Genomic DNA, 18,849 nt, shown 5'->3' on the forward strand with positions numbered 1-18,849 from the left:
TTCTTTTTCTGATTGCAGTGGCTAGGACTTCCAATACTATGCTAAATAGAAGTGATGAGAGTGGGCAACCTTGTCTCATTCCTGAGTTTCAGATTTTCACCACTAAGTATGACGTTGACTGTGGGTTTGTTGTAAACAGCCTTTATTGTGTAGATATGCTCCCTCTATACCCACTTTGAAGAGAGTTTTTATCAATAGATGCTGAATTTTGTCAGATGCTTTTTCTGCATTTAATAAGATGATCATGTGATTTTTATCCTTCTTTATGTTAATGAGGTACATCCCACTGATTTGCAGATATTGAATTATTCTACCATCCCTGGAATAAATCTCACTTGATCATGGTATATGAAACTTTTAATGTACTGTTGGCCTTGATTTCCTAATATTTTGTTCAGTATTTTTGCATCTATGTTCATCAGTGATATTGGCCTGTAATTTGTGTGTGTGTGTGTGTGTGTCTTTGGTCTTGTTTTGGTATCAGGGTGATACAGGTTTTGTAAAATGAGTTCAGAAGCATTCCTTCCTTTGCAGTTTTTTGTAATAGTGTGAGAAGGATAGGTGATGCCTTTTCTCTAAATATTTGGTAGAATTCACCTGTGAAGCTATCTGGTCTTGTACTTTTGTTTCTTGGGATCTTTTAAAATTACTGATTCAATTTCATTACTGGTAACTAGTCTGTCCATATTTTCTATATCTCCCTGGTTCAGTCTTGGGAGGTTGTACATTTCAAGGAATTTTTCCATTTCTTCTAGATTGTACATTTTATTGGCATATAATTGTTCCTAATAATCTCTTATGATCATATGAATTTCTGTGGTGTTGTTTGTAACTTCTCCTTTTTCATTTCTGATTTTATTGATTTGGGCTCTCTTTTCTTGATGAGTCTGACTGAAGGTTTATCAATTTTGTTTATCTTTTCAAAGAAATAGTTCTTAGTTTCAGAGATCTTTCTGTTGTTTTTTTTTAGTCTCTAATTCATTTATTTCTGCTCTAATCTTTGTGATTTATTTCCTTCTACTAACTTTGGGTTTTGTTTGTTCTTTTTTATCTGGTTCCTTTAGGTGTAGGGTTAAATTGTTTATCTGAGATTTTTTTTTCCTTCCCTGAGGTATGCTTGTATTGCTATAAACTTTCCTCTTACAACTGTTTTTACTGTGTCCCATAAATTTTGGACTATTGTGTTTCATTTTCACTTGTCTTCAGATTTTAAAAATTTCTTCTTTGATTTCTTCAGTGTTCCATAGGTTGAAATTTTTTCATTTAGTTGATATTTATTCTTATAATGTTGTGATTGGAAAAGATGATTGATATGACTTTAGTTTTCTTAAATTTACTGAGACTTTTTTTGTGACCTAGCATGTGATCTATTTTGGAGAATGTTCCAAATGCACTTGAAAAGAATATGTATTCTGCTGCTTTGGGATGGAATGTTCTATATACATCTTTTAAGCTCATCTGATCTAATGTGTCATTTAAGGCCTATATTTCCTTATTGATTTTCTGGCTGCATGATCTGTCCATTGATGTAAGTGGTGTGTTAAAGTCCTCTACTATTTTTGTATGACTGTTGTTTTCTCTACTGTTTGATATTTGCTTATGTATTTAGGTGCTCCTATGTTGGTTTCATATATATTTACAATTGTTATATCTTCTTCTTTGGATCGATCCCTTGATCATTGTATAATGTCCTTCTTTGTCTCTTATTACTGACTTTGTTTTAAAGTCTATTTGGTTTAAGTATTGCTATCCTGTATTTATTTTAATTTCCATATGCATGGAATACCTTTTTCTATCCCCTCACTTTCAGTCTATTTGTGTCTGTAGATCAGAAATTAGTCTTGTGTAGGCAACATATATACAGGTCTGGGTTTTGTATACATTCATCCACCCTATGTTTTTGGTTTGGAGCATTGAGTCCATTTATATTTAAAGGAATTGTTGATTCCTAAGTATTTATTGCCATTTTGTTAATAGTTTTGGGGTTGTTTTTATAGTTTTAAAATTTCTTCTTCTTATGCTCTTTCCCTTGTGATTTGATGACTTTTAGTGTTTTGTTTGGATTCTTTTCTCTTTTCTCCATTCATATGTATTATAGATTTTGGTTTGTGGTTACTATGAGGTTGTATATAACTCTACATATATATGATGATTTTCAGTTGCTGATCTCTTAAATTAAAACGCATTTAATAACCCTGCATTTTTTACTCCCCCTTCAACTTTTACTGTTTTTGGCATCATATTTTACAACTTTTGTCTCATGTATCCATTATCTTCTTATTATGAATATAGATGATCTTACTACTTTTGTCTTTTAACATTTTTACTAGCTTTATACATGGTTGATTTACTAACTTTACTGTATATTTGCCTTTAGCAGAGATATTTTTCTCTTTGTAATTTTCATATTTGTAGTGGTGACATTTCTTTTCCTCTTAGAGACGTCCTCTTCACATTTCTTGTAACGCTGGTTTGGTGGTGCTGAACTCTTTCAGATTTTGCTTTTCTGTAAAACATTTTGTTGTTGTTGTTGTTTGTTTTTCTTTTTTAAAAAATTATTTATTTATTTTCTTCTTAGTCATCCATTTTATACACATCAGTGTATACATGTCAATCCCAATCTCCCAATTCATCACACCACAACCCGCACCCCCAGCCACTTTCCCCTTGGTGTCCATATGTTTCTTCTGTACTTCTGTGTCTCAATTTCTGCTCTGCAAACCAGTTCCTCTGTACCATTTTCTAGGTTCCACATATATGTGTTAATATACGATATTTGTTTTTCACTTTCTGAGTTACTTCACTCTGTATGACAGTCTCTAGATGCATCCATATTTCTACAAATGACCCAATTTCATTCCTTTTTATGGCTGAGTAATATTCCATTTTATATATGTACCACATCTACTTTATCCATTCATCTGTCGATGGGCACTTAGGTTGCTTCCATGACCTGGCTATTGTAAATAGTGCTTCAAAGAATATTGAGTTGCATGTGTCTTTTTGAATTATGGTTTTCTGTGTGTATATGCCCAGAAGTGGGGTTGCTGGGTCATATGGTAATTATATTTTTAGTTCTTTAAGGAACCTCCATAGTGGCTGTATCAATTTACATTGCCACCAACAGTGCAAGAGGGTTCCCTTTTCTCCACACCCTCTCCAGCATTTGTTGTTTGTAGATTTTCTGAGGATGCCCATTCTAACTGGTGTGAGGTGAAACCTCAGTGTAGTTTTGATTTCCATTTCTCTAATAATTAGGGATGTTGAGCAGCTTTTCATGTGCTTCTTGGCCATCTGTATATCTTCTATGGAGAAATGTCTATTTAGGTCTTCTGTCCACTTTTGGATTGAGTTGTTTCTTTTTTTAATATTGAACTGCATAAGCTGTTTATATATTTTGGAGATTAATCTTTTGTCTGATGATTCATTTGCAAATATTTTCTCCAGTTCTGTGGATTGTCTCTTCATCTTGTTTATGGTTTCCTTTACTGTGCAAAAGCTTTTAAGTTTCATTAGGTCTCATTTGATTATTTTTCTTTTTATTTCCATTACTCTCAGAGGTGGATCAAAAAATATCTTGCTGTGATTTATGTCAAACAGTGTTTGTCCTATGTTTTCCTCGAAGAGTTTTATAGTGTTCGGTCTTACATTTAGGTCTCTAATCCATTTTGAGTTTATTTTTGTGTATGGTATTAGGGAGGGTCTAATTTCATACTTTTACATGTAGCTGTCCAGTTTTCCAAGCACCACTTATTTAAGAGACTGTCTTTTCTCCATTGTATATTCTTGCCTCCTTTGTCATAGATTAGTTGACCATAGGTGTATGGGTTTATCTCTGGGCTTTCTATCCTGTTCCATTGATCTATATTTCTGTTTTGGGGGCAGTACCATATTGTCTTGATTTCTTTAGCTTTGTAGTATAGTCTGAAGTCAGGCAGTCTGATTCCTCCAGCTCCCTTTTTGAATATATTGAAGAATCCTTGAATTTCTGGGATAAATCCCACTTGACCATGGTGTATGATCCTTTAAATGTGTTGTTGGGCTCTGTTTGCTAATATTTTGTTGCGGATTTTTGCATTTATATTCATCAGTGATATTGGTCTGTAAGTTTTCTTTTTTTGTAGTATCTTTGTCTGCTTTTGGTATCAGGGTGATGGTGGCCTCATAGAATGAGTTTGGGAGTGTTTGTTCCTCTGCGATGTTTTGCAAGAGTTTGAGAAGGATGGGTGTTAGCTCTTCTCTAAATGTGTGATAAAATTCACCTGTGAAGCCATCTGGTCCTGGGATTTTGTTTGTTGGAAGATTTTTAATCAGTTTCAATTTCCTTACTTGTGATTGGTCTGCTCATATTTTCTACTTCTTCCTGGTTCAATCTTGGAAGGTTATACCTTTCTAAGAATTTTTCCATTTCTTCCAGGTTGTCCATTTTATTGGTGTAGAGTTGCTTGTAGTAGTCTCTTAGGATGCTTTGTATTTCTGCAGTGCCTGTTGTAACTTCTCCTTCTTCATTTGTGATTCTATTGATTTGAGTCCTTTCCCTCTTTTTCTTGATGAGTCTGGCTAATGGTTTATCAATTTTGTTTATCTTCTCAAAGAACCAGCTTTTAGTTTTACTGATTTTTGTTATTGTTTTCTTTGTTTCTATTTCATTTATTTCTGCTCTGATCTTTATGATTTCTTTCCTTCTGCTAACTTTGGGTTTTGTTTGTTCTTTCTCTAGTTCCTTTAGGTGTAAGGTTAGATTGTTTATTTGAGATTTTTCTTGTTTCTTGAGGTAGGCTTGTATAGCTATAAACTTCCCTCTTAGAACTGCTTTTGCTGCATCCCATAGGTTTTGTATCATCATGTTTTCATTGTCATTTTTCTCTAGGTAGTTTTTGATTTCCTCTTTGATTTCTTTAGTGATCTCTGGGTTATTTAGTAACATATTGTTTAGCCTCCACGTGTTTGTGTTTTTTACGTTTTTTTCCCCTGTAATTGATTTCTAATCTCATAGCATTGTGGTCACAAAAGATGCTTGGTATGATTTCAATTTTCTTAAATTTACTAAGGCTTGATTTGTGACCCAAGATGTGATCTATCCTGGAGAATGTTCCATGCACACTTGAGAAGAAAGTGTAATCTGCTGTTTTTGGATGGAATGTCCTATAAATATCAATTAAATCTCTCTGGTCTGTTGTGTCATTTATAGCTTGTGTTTCCTTATTAATTTTCATTTTGGTTGATCTGTCCATTGGTGTAAGTGAGGTGTTAAAGTCCCCCATTGTTATTGTGTTACTGTTGATTTCCTCTTTTTATAGCTGTTGGCAGTTGCCTTATGTATTGAGGTGTTCCTATGTTGGGTGCATATATATTTATCATTGTTATATCTTCTTCTTATATTGATCCCCTGATCATTATGTAGTGTCCTTCCTTGTCTCTTGTAATATTCTTTATTTTAAAGTCTGTTTTATCTGATATGAGTATTGCTCCTCCAGCTTTCTTTTGATTTCCATTTGCATGGAAGATCTTTTTCCATCCCCTCAGTTTCAGTCTGTATGTGTCCCTAGGCCTGCAGTGTTTCTCTTGTAGACAGCATATATGTGGGTCTTGTTTTTTTATCCTTCCAGCAAGCCTGTGTCTTTTGGTTGGAACATTTAATCCATTCACATTTAAGATAATTATCTATATGTATGTTCCTACGACCATTTTCTTAATTTTGCGGGGTTTGTTTTGCAGGTCTTTTTCTTCTCTTGTGTTTCCCACTTAGAGAACTTCCTTTAGCATTTGTTGTAGAGCTGGTTTGGTGGTGCTGATTCTCTCTTAGCTTTTGCTTTTCTGTAAAGCTTTTGATTTCTCCATCGAATCTGAATGAGATCCTTGCCCAGTAGAGTAATCTTGGTTGTAGGTTCTTCCCTTTCATCACTTTAAGTAGGTCATGCCACTCCCTTCTGGCTTGTAGAGTTTCTGCTGAGAAATCAGCTGTTAACCATATGGGAGTTTCCTTGTATGTTATTTGTCATTTTTCCCTTGCTGCTTTCAAAATTTTTTCTTTGTCTTTAATTTTTGCCAATTTGACTACTATGTGTCTCAGAGTGTTTCTCCTTGGGTTTATCCTGTATGGAACTCTCTGCGCTTCCTGGAGTGAGTGGCTATTTCCTTTCCCATGTTACGGAAGTTTTCAGCTATAATGTCTTCACATATTTTCTTGGGTCCTTTCTCTCTCTCTTCTTCGAGCATTTTTAAATTTAGCAATATACATTTAATGGAGCTCTGTTCTCGATCCTCTACAAAATTTGATGATTAAGGCCCAGTATGGATCTTATTACAGTCAGTATTTCTTGTAAGTCTGTACATTTACAACACTGTTTCAAATGAAATTTTTAGCATGAACAAAAATGAGATTCATAATATGGCTTCATTGTGTATTTTGAAAATCTTGCTCCCCCCCATTTCCTTCAGTAGTTGTGTTTCATATCATGACTTCGAATAGATTGCTTGAATTTGCTTTAGCTACCTGATTTAGAATTTATCTTTTCTATATTTTTGGTATGAAATCACAGCACATACTTATTATGCCCCTAGGATTTAGAAGTACAGGGAGAAGCAAGAGGCACATAGATTATGGTGAAAATTCACTCATTATGAAGTGATCATTATACAGGTTAAGTTCAGGGTCTAAAGGGAAGAAAATATGATACAAAGTGATGAAAATAGTTAAATCTTCTTTCCTCTCAAGAATTCTCGCACTGAATCTCAAAGCTATGATACTCATTGAAGTACTCTGGAATGATCACTAAGGAGTATGGTTCCAGAAATACCATATGCTCCCTATGAAACAACTAGGGTAGAAATTACCTGTTTCCTGGTTCCAGGGCTATTAGGTTACAATCTATAATTAAATGATCAGGTTTTTAAAAGAAAATTAGAGAACTAATTGGTTTTTAGATACTGATGTTCACAGTACAATTTATAGTTTTTCTAGAGGTAAATATTGAATCCCCTCACCCCTAGAGAAGAAGACCTAACTCAAAAAGAAGACGTTTTCAGAAACAATTGCCTCAAAAACAAGCAGGAGGAAAATAGGACAGTGTCCACTTTATGTCTTTGGTATAGGAGACGTATCATTTTTAAACATAAATTTATTTATTTATTTACTTACTTTTGGCTGCATTTGGTCTTTTTTGCTGTGTGCAGCCTTTCTCTAGTTGTGGAAAGCAGGGGCTACTATTTGTTGCAGTGCATGGGCTTCTCATTGTGATGGCTTCTCTTGTTGTGTAGTACAAGCTCTAGGTGCACAAGCTTCAGTAGTTGTGGGACCCGGGATCAGTAGTTGTGGCTCACGGGCTCTAGAGCACAGGCTCAGTAGTTGTGGTGCCCGGGCTTAGTTGCTCCACGGCACGTGGGATCTTCCCGGACCAGGGTTCAAACATGTGTCCCCTGCATTGGCAAGTGGATTCTTAACCACTGTGCCAACAGGGAAGCCCAACATATCATTTTTTATAGCTTGTCTTTCTTTCCCTTTCACAAAAAAATGTATTCTTGTGTGAATTTTAGAAAGACAAAAAATTATAAGAATAACCCATTTAAATATTAGTGCCATTGTCTATTACATATGCTATCTCTCTTCTCTTTGCCATGGTGTTCCATATCTATATTATCAGTGCCATTTTTATGTCTTACTTTTCAACTGAGTCTGCTATTGAGTTGAAGAGATGTTAAGCAAAACGAACTGTGAGAGGAATAGATCTAGATCTAGCAGTTGGAACAGGAAGTAATTTGAAATTAAAACCACTAGGGACTAGTAGATATTGAGAAATAACTAAGAGAAGAAGTGAAAGGATATGAAAGGAAGGAAATTAAGTTTCTTTTTGCAACAATATAGGAATGCTTCTCTACGGTTCATTTACTTATGTTCCATGCATAGAAATGTCTCTTTTGGGGGAGGTGAATCATGAAATTGCAAGCATGAAATAATTGTCCCTTAATGAATCTTATTCCTTTAGAGTTTTACTGAAATACAACTTCTATTTCTGCTGTCCCTAAAGCAACACAAAATCTCTTGTTTCGTTAAAGACAGCTAAGTTGAAGGTGTTTTGTTCTCTGGAGTTCAATTGTTGCTGTGTTCTTTTTTTAAAAATAAAACATGCCAAAGTTAAAAACAACACAGCCACAGGAGAAGCATTAGAGAAAGCTGCATAGCTGAAAGTAAATTAAAAAAAAATTATGATCACAACATGATGCTAATACCCAGTACCTGTTTCTGTACTCCGTGCCATGCCTGTAGGTCAAGACCAATCTCTTTTTCAGCCTGGTATTTCCCCCTGTTCAAATTGGGAAATGAGTCTCCTGTGATGTTACCTAGAAGTACTATCACCCTTAACTCACTTTTTTTAAAAAAAGCATATTTTCCCTCCTGAAATGCCATGTTTGCTGTGTCTTTTATTACCAATGGGCCATTGAATGGCATGTTATTCTATTATTTGCCTGATCAAAGAAGAAAATATGTGTGTGGGGGGTTTATGAGAAAAAAAACAGTTTTTTTATATAAAGTCAGACTCATATCTAGATGCCGTAAACAGGAGCCTTCTTACAATTTGAGTTGCACAAAGAAAGTGCAACCTATATGTCCATCGACAGATGAATGGATAAAGAAGTTGTGGTACATATATACAATGGAATATTACTCAGCCATATAAGGAATGAAATTGAGTCATTTGTTGAGATGTGTATGGATCTAGAGACTGTCATACAGAGTGAAGTAAGTCAGAAAGAGAAAAACAAATATCGTATATTAACGCATATATGTGGAACCTAGAAAAATGGTACAGATGATCCGGTTTGCAGGACAGAAATTGAGACAAAGATGTAGAGAACAAACGTATGGACACCAAGGGGGGAAAGCAGTGGGGGTGTTGTGGTGGTGCTGTGATGAATTGGGAGATTGGGATTGACATATATATACTAGTATGTATAAAATGGATAACTAATAAGAAACTGCTGTATAAAAAACAATAATAATAAAATAAAAATAATGTTCATCACTGCTAGTCATTAAGGAAATGCAAATTAAAGCCACAATGAAACACCATTATGCACCTATGAGAATAGCTAAAATTAAAAAAGCACTGACACTTGGTAAAGTGTTGATGGTGTTGGAGAGCAAATATACATTGCTGCCGGGAGTGTGAAATGGTGCAGCCACTCTGGAGAACAGTTTGGCAGTTTCTTACCAAGTAAATATACACTCACCATATGAACCATCAGTCCCTCTCTTCGGTGTTTACACTAGAAAAGTGAAATTGTCAGTTCACACAGAAATGTCACACACTGGAAACAATCCAAATGCCCTCCAGTGGTGAATGAGTAAATAAAGTGTGGTATATCCATACCATGGAATAAGTCAGTGATAAAAATGAAAGAACTGCTATTGATACACCAATAACTTGGATGAATCTCAACGGCATTATGCTGAGAGAAAGAAGCCAACCTCAAAAGATCCGTTTATGTGATGTTCGCACAAAGAAAAATCTCAGGGATACTGCAAAGATCAGGAGTTTTCAGAAGTTAGGGGTGGGAAGAGATTGTGACAACAAAGAGAGCACGGAGGGAGGTTTTTGGACTGGTAGAATTGTTTTGTGTTCTGATTGTAGTGGTGGCTGCGTGAATCTAGACCTGTGTTAAAATTCATTGCATTGTACACCAAAAAGTCAATTTTACTGTATGATACTGTTTTTAAAGTAAAAGAAAACCAATTTTAATGAGTTGGAATTTAGTTGAATATGAAGCCTCAAAGAATTTGCCATCTTTATTTCTGTTGAATATAAAAGAAATTGAGCTGCTGTGTATAAAACATTTTGAATAAAAATATTTTTGGTGTATTTAAAAAAGAAAACAGAAATAAAGTCACAGATGTAGAAAACAATCTAATGGTTACCTGGGGAAAAGGGGGGGAGGGATAAATTGGGAGATTGAGATTGACATACACACACTACTATATATAAAACAGATAACTCATAAGGACCTACTGTATAGCACAGGGAACTCTACTCATTACCCTGTAATGACCTATATGGGAAAAGAATCTAAAAAAGAGTGGATATATGTACATGTATTACTGATTCACTTTGCTGTACAGCAGAAAGTAACACAACATTGTAAATAAACTCTACTCCAATAAGAAAAAAATTCCCGTGACATGACTTTTAATCACTATACAACACTGTCTCCAACAATGAAATATAAAAATGAATAACATTTTCTGTCAATAGTCTATTGATAAATTATTTTATAGCCCTACCTTGAATGATGCCAGGCATGGTGAATTGTTAAATCAGAAAACATTTATGTTTTCTATGGATATGTAAGTGATTGATAAAAGAATTAAAATTCTTAACAGTGTTCTTCTGGTGGTACAATGAAAGCCAAAAGAATAAATTTCCAACGACAGAATGTCAGACATTATCACAGGATAGTCTATCAGCCAGAGTGCTGGTGGGTTCTAGGATCAGTAACATGGGGTTAGGGGTGATAGTGTCAGTTACCTTCCTAGGTCTGAAAGGTCAAAGGAGAAGGAACAGAGAGAAAAGGAACTGTGTAGGGACAGCTTCCTGATATGAGCTGTGACCTTTAGTCAAGGGTATAGCCAGCCCATGGAGTCTATAGGGAGAAAGACAAGAGAGTAAATTTGCCACCTTCATTCTCCTCACACCTGCTAGTCTTCTACCAGGGCTCCCCATTAATCAAACCCAATCCAAAGCTAGAGGACAAGGGAGCTGTGTTCATATGATTCTTGCAGGTAAGTCTCCTGGAACACAGGGTAGGGTATAGCATGGATGTATAGGATGAATGAAAGATATCCAGAGCAGATGGTAGCATAAAATTTTTTTTAAAATTTCTATAACAACTATTAAGTCACGTCACTCTTTCCCCATATAAGGCCAGCTCTGCTTCTCAATAGTGCCAATAAGAACAAGAAAATGTAAAAGAGGGTCATGGTTTGGGATTTATCTTATTTGTTTAAATAAATGACCCACTAAAATTCCAAACTTTCAAGTCTGTTAAGATCCACTCCGTGCCACACTTATTTGAATTCTTGGAAGATGAGTGAAGCCTCAAGCTTCTCACCAGAAAGGTGCTATTAAAATTCAAGGCACTGGACTAGCATCATTAAAATGATGCTTCTGGCCTCCACTCTGATTTCTGACCCAAGGTGCATTGAATATAGATAAGTAAAACTAGTGCTCAAAAAAAAAAACACTAGTGCTCTGCCTGGTTCCCATTATATTTGTATGTTGTGGAGTAGCTCTGATAATACATAATATTCTTATGCAGAGTTAGAACACAAATGAAGTTTCAGCCTCCAACTGTTTGTCACACAGAAAAAAACTGCTTGCTTATTTGCTGAATGTAGTAAAACTGGCTTGGCATAAGTTAAATTGGCTGATGCTTTCTTAAACTTAATTAAATTAATTTATTTATTTTTGGCTACGTTGGATCTTCGTTGCTGTGTGCAGGCTTTTCTCTGGTTGTAGCGAGTGGGGGCTACTCTTCGTTGTAGTGCGCGGCTTCTCATTGCAGTGACTTCTTTTGTTGCGGATCATGGGCTCTAGGCATGCGGGCTTCAGTAGTTGTGGCACGCAGGATCAGTAATTGTGGCTCACGGGCTCTAGAGTGCAGGCTCAGTAGTTGTGCCATACAGGCTTCATTGCTCAGCGGCATGTGGGATCTTCCTGGACCAGGGCTTGAACCTGTGTCCCCTGCATTAGTAGGTGGATTTTTAACCACTGCGTCACCAGGGAAGCCCCGGCTGATGCTTTTTGATGATCTGTTAGATCACTCAATGTTATGGGTACCAATTTCAACACCTGAAAAATGAGAAAAGATATTATAAAATATTAATGAAAGTTGCACACCTTAAATCCCCAATATCCAAATGAATATTTACTCCAGGTCTTCACATGTTGAGATCTGAACATTCCATCTTGATTAGTTCTCAATTTCTTCTGCTGAATTTTATATTGCTGAAATTAATAATGCCAATAATTATATAATCAAGCAGGGATACTAATAATGGCTGTCAGGCATAATGTTTTGAGAAGGTTGGCTGGGAAAAGATGAGGACATAAGACAAAGGATATAAAGCTATTATAATAGAGGCTCAAAGGAAATTGAACATGGCTTTAGAAATTATTTCAAATGGGGGAGTTTTGTGGAAAAGAATCTCAAAACCCAAACCTTTTCAATCAATCTTATTAGTGATAGTTTAATTACATTTAATTTTGCTTTGATGAGCACTGGACATTTTATGTACATTTAAAACTAATTCCTGGACTTCCTGGTGTGGCACAAGTAAGAAAAATGTTGGATCACTCACATTATTCCATTTACAGACTTGCTATAAAGCTACAGTAATCAAGACAGTGTGGTAGTGGTGAAAGGATACATGCAGACAAATTGAGTAAAATAAAGATTCCAGAAATAGACTCACACAAATAAACTGATTTTTGAAATAGATGCAAAGAAATTCAATGGGAAATGGATAGTCTTGTTAACAAGTGGTGCTGAAAAATTTGGAAGACCATATGAAAAAAATTTTCTATATCTATACCTCACATCTTTTGCAAAAATTAACTCAAAGTGGATCATAGACCTAATTATAAAAATAAAAGAATATAAAACTTCTAGGAGAAAATCTGCATAACCTGTGTTTGGCAACGAGCTTTTAGACACAGCAAAAGCATGAGTCATGAAGGGAAAACCCCAACATATTGGACTTTATCAAATCTAAATGCTTTGATTTGCAAAAATATGTTGCTAAGAGAATGACAAGACCAGGAGTGAAAGTCTAGGAGGAAATATTTTCAAATTATATATCTGATGAAAACAGTCAAATTTGTATCTAGAATATACATGGAACTCTTTAAACTCAATAATAAGGGGAATAAATGAAAAAATGAATAAAAGACCTAAACAAATATATACTAATGGAAAATAAATGTATGAAAATATACACAACATCATATGTCATTAGACAAATGCAAATTTAAAAAAATATAACTGACAACACCAAATGCTCACAAAGTTGTGGAGTAGCAGAAACTGTCATTCATAGTGGGTGGGAATGCAAAATGGGACAGCCACATTGAAGACAGTTTAGTAGTTACTCATGAAGTAAAAAACAGAATTACCACAATCCCATCAATCATACACCGAAGTATTTACCCCAGTGAACTGAAAATTTATATTCACACAAAAACCTGTACATGAATGTTTATAGCAGCTTTACTCATGATCACCAAAAACTGAAGCAATCAAAATGTCTGTTTTTTACTTCAATAGGTGAATACAAAAACAAATTGTGGATATAATTATAAAGAGCATATTATTCAGTTAAAAAAAAAGAACTAAGTATTAATTCATGCAACAACATGAATGAAACTTAAATGCATTTTGTTAAGTGAAAAAAGATCAAAAAGGCTACATATTAAATGATTCCATTCATATGATATTCTGGAAAAGGCAAAAATATAGAGACAGAAGACAAACATGTGGTTTCAGGGGTTTGGAGGGGGAGTGGTTGGTTACAAGGGTATGCACAGGCGATTCTTTAGGGTGATGGAATTTTTCTATGTGGTACCGATGTGGTAGATACATAACACTGTATTTGTCAAGCCACATAGTACTGAACATCGCAAAGACTGAACTTCAATGAATGCAAATTTAAAAAAATCAACCAGTAGGTCAGGGATCCAAGGATGAAATGCAGAATCTAACTGTATTAAAACAGCATGACTTCACTGAAAGGAATGGGGGAAAAAAAGTTGACCTAAGTAAGTTTTGAAAATGGTGATTTGACTAGAAACTTTAAGGCTAAATATAGAAAGAGCTACACATAAACATTGTACTCTAGTTGGTAAAGTTGTTTCTCACAGAGGTACAGGTTACTACTGTACTACTATAGTAGTAGTAACTATTTTACATGTATACTGGGGTTGAACTAAGTGGAAAGTGCATGGTAGGAACTATGCTTTTTATGGTTGGAGAAGGAAGTTCCAGGTAAGAAAGGGGAGAAAGGCTGGTATGAACCATGTGATATTGCATTGTGATTGAAGACATCCGTATGATGGAGATACAGATGGAGAGATAAAGAAATAATTATAGATAGGTGTGTATACATGGGTTAGTATACATACATGTATTTCCCAAATCCATCAACTGAGAGAACTGGGAAGAAATGACCCCAGTAGCATTGAGCACAGTAGCACCATATCTATGTTTCTAGGTACCATTCCCCCAATAAAAGAAAATCAAGGCTTCTAGGAAAAATTATTAGGGCTGGGGTAGGGAATATACAAATGAGCCTGGAACATTTTGTAGGGTCAGAAAGTAAGGTAGTGCTCAGAAAGTAGGGTAGTGCTCAGAAAATAAAAGGATAAGGGAATATCAAAGGGACACAGGAGGCAACCTAAAATATCTCCTAATAAGCAAAACTGGAACAATTTGTGTAACATAATAAACAATATAGTACTTGATTATAAAGCAAAGAGTAAAACAAATCTCCACAAGTTCATACTGATATAGATAAATGATTGAATAAATATTAAATATTAAATAAATAAATGTGAGAGAAGTGGGAACAGTTCCTTACAGAAAAATTCCAAATAATTTTTGTAGACACTCCTCTTTCCAAGAAGTACAGCTTAATCCCCCTCCTCCCATTGCATGTGCACTTTGTTTGGTGACTTGCTTGCAAAGAATAGAGTATAAATAATGGAAAAAGTAAATATTTTTGAGAAACCTGGAGAACACTACTGGGGGCAGGGTATTATGTTTAACATCATCAGTGATAAGTCATGTTGATACCATGTATCCCTGATGTGATGTGATGAAAATAGCACTTTACCCCTGTGGTATTATTCCCCCCTGAGAAAATTTACTCCAGTCTAACACTGAGAAAAATAACAGACAAACCAAAATTGAGGTATTTTCTACAAAATACTTGATGAATACTCTCTAAAACTGTCAAAGTCATCAAAAACCAGGAAAGTCTGAGAAACTCTCACAGCCAAAGAGCTTAAAGAGACATAATGACTAAATGTGATGTGGTTTCCTGGATGGGAGTTTCTGGAACAGAAAAAGGACATTAGACAGATCTAAGGGCATCTGTACAAAGTATAGATTTTATATAATAATAGTTTATCAACAATGGTTTATTAGTTGTGACAAATGTACCATACCAGTGTAAGAGCCAACAATAGGAGAAATTAGGCCTGAGGTTTATATGAACTCTCTGCACTATCTTTGCAACTTTTCTGTTTATCTAAAACTATCCTAAAAAATTAATTTTATCCTATTTTTAAAAATTTATTTTAAAAACTAGAGACTCCCTGTTTCTGGTCCAGCATGCAAGAAGCTTAGAAGTCACCACTTCATCCTAGAAACAAGTAAAAAGCTGAACAAACTGAAAAAAACTACTCTTCTTTGATTCATCAAAGAAGTGAGGTCACAGGGCAAACCGATGCACCCAAATTGGAGAGAGAGACAGGCAGATACAGAGAAGCACAATTTACAGAGCAGAAATCCATGAGCAAAAAGTTCTGTGGGGACCAATGCCAGGGTAGGAAAACCTGAAGTGTACTTGACAAATGGCTAGAGGCACAGTGTGGACAACTCTGAGAGTTAAAACTCTAGGAGGACCCAGTCACAGAAAGGCCCGTACACTTTTGTTAGATTTACCTAAAGGAGCTCTACCAGGTCCTCACAGTGAATATTGGAGAAAAATTCCCTCATGTTTCTTGCTGCAAGAGGGGAAAATGAACCATTTTGAAATATGGCAGAGGATTCTTTTCTTCTTAACGAGGCATGCCCCAAGTAGAAGATATTTTACCACAGCATAATTTGCAGGGCTTCTATCAGAGCCTAAGGGGAAAACTTAACTCCAGGTAGCTCTAGCCTTCTACGTGGGAGAAGGGAAACACTCAACTGCAGCCCCCTGTAAATTTCCTATGTGGGGAAAGGGAAATACATAATTATGGCCACCTACAGCCATCCTTTCCTACCTGAGGTTGGGAGGGAAGGACTGAGAAAAGTGGTGATGTCCACAGTTCAGGAGCACAGGCTCACCATTAGATTGAGACCCAATCACCTTACAACTACCTTATTAAAGGCCTACATACTGCAGTTCCTTTCACACAGTATATTATGTCCAACTTTGAACAAAAAAAACTACAAAGCATACCAAAAAGTTGAAAAAAGATAAAGGTAGGGAATTAAGAGGTACAAACTACAATGTAAAAAATAAATAACCTACAAGGATATATTGTACAGCACAGGGAATAGAGACAATATTTTATAATAACTTTAAATGGAATATAATCTATAAAAATTTTGAATCACTCTGTTGTACACCTGAAACTAATATAATGTTGTTAGTCAGCTATACCTTGATAAAAAAAGAAAAGGAAAAACTATGATTAATAAGCTAAGGGCTATAATGGATAAAAGTACACAACATGAAGGAACAGTTGGAAAATGTAAACAGGGACGTGGAATTCTAAGAATCAAAACAAATGTTAGATGTTGAAAATACTGTAACAGAAATGAAGAGTGTCTTTGTTGGGCACATTAGTAGACTGAACACAGCTGAGGAAAAATCTGAGCTTGCGGATATCTTAATAAAAACCTCTAAAACTGAAAAGCAAAGGGAACAAAGACTGAAATAAACCACAACAGAATGTCCAAAGACTGTGGGATAACTACTAAAGGTGTAACATATGCATAATGGAAATACCAGAAGAAGAAAGAGAGAAAGGAACAAAAGAAATATTTGAAAAAATAATGACTGAGAATTTTCCCCAAATTAATGTCAGACACCAAACCACAGGTACAGGAAGCTCAGAGAATGCCCCGTAGGATAAACTACAAAAATCCTGTACCTAGGCATATCATATACAAACTTCAAAAAAACTAAAGACAAAGAGAAAATATTGAAAGAATCTAGAGGGTAAAACCACAGTCTTTATAGAGGAGAAAAGCTAAGAATTATAATTAACTTTTCAGAAACCATGGAAGCAAGAAGAGAGTGGAATGAAATATTTAAAGCATTGAGAGAAAATTTTACCAACTTAGAAATCTATACCCAGTGAAAGAATTTCTCAGATAAACAAAAACTATCTTAGAGAAACAAAATTGAGGGAATTTATTGACAAAAGACCTGCCTTGCAAGAAATATTAAAAGAAGTCCCTCAGAGAGAAGGAAAATAATATAGGTACAAAATTTGGATCTGCATAAAGAAAGGAAGACCCACAAAGAAGGAATAAGTAAAGATAAAGTAAGAATATTTATTTTTCTTATTCTTTATTGATCTAGCAGACAATGATTTGCTTGAAATAATAATACCAACATTGTATTCTCTTTTATATACACACATATTTTATTAAGTATGCTTATGTATGAGTGAAATGAATGACAGCAATGATACAAGGGACAGGATGGAGGAATTAGGAATATTTTGTTATTATAAGGTATTTTCATTACCTTTGAAGTGTTATAGTGTAATTTGAAAGCAAACACGTATTATTTGCAAATGGATATTTTAAACTGAAGGGCAACCACTAAAAATACGTTTTTAAAAAGTATATTTGATATGCTTAGAAAGAAGAGAAAATGCAAGCATAAAGAATACTCCATTACTACCACAGAAGGTGCAAAAGTGTGGAAGACAAAAATAGGAATAAAGAACAAAGGCAATAAATATAAAATAACAACAAATCTGGTATTAATCCAAGTATATCAATAATTACTTTAAACATCAATGTTCTAAATATATCAATTAAAATACAGAGATTGACAGAGTAGATAAAAAAATAAGACCCAACTTTAAATTGTCTACAAGAAACTCACTTTAAATATAAAAACACTTGTAGATTAAAGTAAAGGGATGGAGAAAAGTATACCATCTAATACTAATCAAAAGAAAGCACTAATCAAAAGAAAGCAGAAGTATCTATATTAATTTCAGACAGAGGAGACTTCAGAGCAAGAAAATTTTCAGGGATAAACTGGAGCATTATATAATGATAAAATGGTAAATATTCCAAGAGGATGTAACAGTCCTTAATGGGTATGTGCCTAATGACAGAGCATGAAATTAAGTGAGGATAAACCTGATAGAACAACAAGGAGAAATAGATGAATCCACTATCATAGTTGGAGACTTCAATATCTCTCTATCATAAATAGACAGATCCATCAGGTAGATAATCAGTAAAATGATCCCAGGAGCACAATTAATCAACTGGATATAATTGACATGTACAGTCAGCCCTTTGTATCCATGAGTTCTGCATCTGATTCAAACAACCAAGAATTGAAAATATTTTTTGAAAATTCCAGAAAGTTCCAAAAAGCAACATTTGAATTTTCTGTGTGCCAGCAACTATTTACATAACATTACATTGTATTTATAACTATTTACATAGCACTTGCATTGTATTAGGTGCTATAAGTAATCTAGAGATTATTTAAAGTATATTGGAGGATGTGCATAGGTTAAATGCAAATACTACACCATTTTATATAAGGAACTTGAGCATCCATGGCTTTTGTATTGCCTGGGGGTCCTGGAACTAATTTCATGTGGATCCTGAAGGATGCCTGTATAGACTACTTCATCCAACAACAGCAGTTCTCAAGCTCACGTGGAATGTTCACCAAGATACACCACATTCTGGGCCATAAAACACACCTCAAATTTAAAAAAAAAATTTAGAAATCATACAATATCTGCTCTCAGAACACAATGAAAGTAAACCAGTAATCAGTAACAGAAGGATAACTGGAAAATCTCCAGATATTTGGAGATTAAG

Source organism: Kogia breviceps, chromosome X, assembly GCF_026419965.1.
Source record: "Kogia breviceps isolate mKogBre1 chromosome X, mKogBre1 haplotype 1, whole genome shotgun sequence".
In the NCBI taxonomy this organism is placed as follows: Eukaryota; Metazoa; Chordata; class Mammalia; order Artiodactyla; family Physeteridae; genus Kogia; species Kogia breviceps.